The following is a 4764-nucleotide window of genomic DNA, read 5'->3' on the forward strand; positions in this document are numbered from 1 at the left end:
GGTTTCTAATACCAGTCCCCTATAAACAGAACCAGGGCTTCTTGGAGAAATTGATGACTCTAGGATTGGGACAGAAAATACAGAAGATAAGCCTGGTGTATCTTATACAATGCCAGAAAGTAATGACGTGCTAGAGGGGAAATAAAGCCTATAATGTTGGGGGTATGTAAAAGGGACACAGAAATCAGCTGAAAGAATTCCAAAGCTAGAACAACTTGAACAAAATAAAGTATTATTCGATTATAATAAAAAATCAGCATATAAAATAATACATCTATATAAATATAAATACATGATAGAATTAACTAATAAATAGAGACACAAGCTCCCATTAGGAAAATTCTAAATAACTTGTGTAGATCAAAATTTGCCTCTAGAATAGAAGGAAGAACATAATCCCCACTCTAAAGGATGGGCTATTCATAGGGACTTTCTTTCAAAAAAGATAATAAGGAAATGGGCTGTAAAAGGAATGACTGTACAGTGGGGAAGCCTGGCAAACACTGTCTCAGGTGATCAAGGCCAACGTTAACAGTCATAACTCATGTTGATACTATATACCTTAATGAGTGTGGCACTTTGCTTTTGTGGTTCTTTTCCAAAACTCATAGCCTCTGTCTCATCATGAAGAGAATTCAGAAAAATTCCAGTTGAGGAGGATTCTACAAGATACCTGACCAACATTCTCAAAATGCTCAAAGTCATCAAAAATAAAGAAATCTGAGTAACTGTCATAGCCAAGAGAAGCTAAAGACAATGACAACTAAATGTAATGTGCTATCCTGGATGGCATCCTGAAACAGAAAAAGGGTATTAGATATAAAGTAAGGAAATCTAAATAGTATGAACTTTAATTAATAATAATAATAATGTATCAGTATTAAAAATATTGTATCAATATTAGATAACTAATTGTAATATATGTACGTGCTAATAGAAGATGTTAATAATAGGGAAACTGGATGCTTCCTTTATGGGAACTCTGTACTGTCTTCATAATTTTTCTGTAAACCTAGAACTTTTCCAAAGAATAAAGCTCATTTTTAAAAACATATTAAAACTATTAAAATAACTACCATTTATGGAATCACTCCTCATTCCTGGAAGTACTAAGTTTTTATTATGAAAGATAACATTTTCAGAAAATGATCAAAACATGAATGTAGAGTATAATAAATTGCTGTAAAGCAAATACTACTGTAACCACAACTTTGGTCAAGAAATAAAGCACTGCCAACTACTCTGAAACCTCAGCATATCACTCCAATACGACCTTTGTCCTTCCCCCACCCTTGTCAGCAACCACTCTCCTAACTTCTATGATAGTTATGATACTCACTAATTCAATGATACCCACCTTTTTGCTTTTCTGTTTAGTTTTTCCACTTATGCATACATACTTAAATAATGTAGTTTAACTCTTTTGAATTTAAATGACCATAAATATACATGTGTTATTTTAAGACTGCTTCCTTTCAGTCAATATTATGTTTGTGAGATTTATCCATGTTAATCTGGGTAGCTGCAGTTAATTTTTTAATTGATTTTTAGTATAGTATCTCAATGCATGTATATAGCAAAATTTCCTTACCCATTGTGCCATGTATAGATAATGAATTGTTCCCAGGTTTTGCCTATTGCATTCAATGTTGCTATGACTGTTCTGATATATGTGTCCTGATGTTATTATCCATCATTTTTCCAGGGATATCCACTTAAAGTGGATTTGCTAGGTCTTGGGTATGCATACAGCCAACTTTATTAAAAAAAAAGAAAGAAAAAGAAAAGCCAAATCATTTTCCAAAGTGATTTACCAATTTATACTCCCCCATGAAGTGTAAGGGCATTTTTATTGTTTACATCTTTACAACATTTCATATTGTCAAACTTTAAAAATCTTTTGCCTATCTGTTGGGCAGGCAATGATCCATCGTTCTAGTTTTACTTTGCATTTTCCTGGTTATTGATGGGGATGTTAAAATATTGCACTTTTCATAGGTTTATTGGCCTAATGTATTTCCTTGTTTGTTAAATGCCTATCCTAATCTTTTGTGTTTCAGTGAGGCATTTATCAGAGGAAATTCTGATTTAAAAACCTTAACATTGACAACACGGAGGCTTTAAAAGGACGCAGTGATGTTAAAATGAATATAACTCATCATTCCTGATGCACTTAAAAATCATTTCACTTGGACCTTGAACCCCTTTTAACATCTCACTGCCAAACCAAGCCAATAATAAATTGTAAATGCTAGAGGAAAATTAATACACTTAAATTCATTAATGTGTCTACATCTGGAAGATGAATTGTACAAAGCTCTTAGCTACAGTCTGTAAAATATATTGTAAACACTTTTGAAACTCCTTCAGGTGGTGTTCTGACTTAAATTTTAGCTTGAATATCTGAGATACCATATTATTTTTGGTATTAAATTTTCAATAGATTGCTACTATATTAAAGAAATACAGAAAGCTTAATGGCAAAATCATTTATTGAGTTTTTCTCTACTGAGAGTAAGGGTCTTGGTGGAAATTGGTTTGGTAAGTTGAACCCTGTCTTTAAGAGACGAAGGTCTGCACCTAAATTAGGCATAATTTGTAGACTCTGTGCAGGTGATTTGCAGAGATATCAAAGTAATTGAGTTCTTCTTATTGAAAGTAAGGTATTAATATTTTAAAATATAATGATTACTATAACACATAAATATATAGAGTTCTCATCACATATTTCTATCCTTTTAAGTATATAAATACAAAATATTGACAAATCAAAATGTGAAGGAATTTGTGAGCTAATTAATTTTTATTAAAATATATTTAATCACTGTTATACAAAATATTTTATTAAAATATATTTAATTCCTGTTATACAAAAAGTTTATGGGAGTTCTCTACAAATTTGAAAATGTATATGGCATGTGTATGTGTATTAGGGGTATTAGGGGTTTTTTGTTTCTTTGTAAAATTATTTAAACATTCTAACATGCTATTTTATTTTACTATTAAGTACAGAAATGTTATAGCAAACTGGCTGAAGATATACATTTGAAAGCAACTTCAACTTTTAACTATGACAAAGTAACTGGCACCAGACATGTCCTCTTGACAAGAAGGACTATTAAACTGGAAAAAATGTATGAAATCACTGTGTCAGAAATCGAACAAAGGCTGGATAAGATTGTGATCCTTAAAATAAGAGGAATAGAAGACATGAGCCTTATGATTATAAATACCTCATCTTTCCCCAAATTGGTCCTTTTTAGGGCTGAGAGCCAGTCATATTAGAGGGCATACCATGCTAGAATTCACTGGAGTTCCAGACCAACTGAAGTGAAGAAATTTCATTCGTGATTCAGTTGAGATTCAGAGAAATTATATTTTAAGTATAAAGATCATGCTGTAGAGTAAGGATATTCCCTAGGATAAAGCTAAAAACTAAATATAAATAAAGCTCTAATAATAAGTTCAAGCCTGACAAGAACAAAAATATCTACCAGTGATTTACATGTCAGCCATAAAAAACATCACCAGTATTTAAGGAAGACAACATAATCCAGATCTTCTATAATTTCTGATCCATTATGTCCAACATATATCTAGAAGTTACTACAAATAAGAAAACAGGATAAAAAATGTGAACAATATTTTAGAGAGTTAGTCTATATAAATCAATACTAAATATCTAGATGTTGAAATTAGTGGACAGGGAATTTAAAGTAGCTTTTATAAAATTTTAAAGAAAAATATGGTCATGATGAATGAACACCAAGAGACTATCTCAGAATAGGAAAAAAAATCATAAATATGAACCAAATGGAAGTTGTAGAGTTGAAAAGTATAATATTTGAAAAAAAACATTGATAGCTTTAATCACAGATTGGCAACATAAGAAATAACACCAAGCTCAATGAAAGCAATATGCTAATATGAATTTGAACTACAGAGAAAAAATAAGATAAAAGAAAATGAACAATGTAGGACCTGTGGAATAATATCAAAAGTCATAACACAAACATAACTTGAGTTTGAGGAGATGAGAAGGCAGAGGAGAAGGAGGAGGGGAGAGAATAGTGCAATAAAAATATTTAAAGAATAATGACCAAAATTTTTCTAAGTTTGATTAAAACACTACTGTTTTTAAAAAATTAAACACAATCATTTGATTTAAAATAAGGAAGATACATTTTCATTGTGGGCAGTTTTCTATTTTTTTCCTTTAAGTTTTCATCTATTCGTGAAGAAGAAAAAAGTATTAACACAGACTCATGAGGGCAACATGCTAAAGTTCAGGGATATCCAAAGTTGTAAATCTGAAGTAATAACTTGTGTGGGCAAATCAAAATAACTATTCAACAATTAAATCTACAATGAATATATTTTTCAATTACAAAGCATCTAATTTCATTTTACAAGTTTACACTTGCATTCTTTATAGATGATGATCACATAATTCTTTATAAATGATATGTGATAAAGAAGTGCTGCATAATCTTAGAATATTCATCAAGAGACATATGTATCAGTGGTAAATCACTTTTGACTTACAAAATGCCAGTAGATAAATAGCAATCTTTTACCCTTCATGTGAAAATGTATAATGTGTAGATAGATCCACAGTAAACCAAGATATTGAATTAAAATTTCTCAGACCAATTTTTTAAATTATTAATAAATTACACTGTTTTATAGTTGTGTTCTTTGATAATAAGCAGTTGAAACTGATGTTAGCAGAATGGAGTTGGGGAGATGCTTACAGAACCTTAG

The sequence above is a fragment of the Nyctereutes procyonoides genome, unplaced genomic scaffold (genome assembly GCF_905146905.1).
Source record: "Nyctereutes procyonoides isolate TBG_1078 unplaced genomic scaffold, NYPRO_anot_genome, whole genome shotgun sequence".
NCBI classification, from domain to species: Eukaryota; Metazoa; Chordata; class Mammalia; order Carnivora; family Canidae; genus Nyctereutes; species Nyctereutes procyonoides.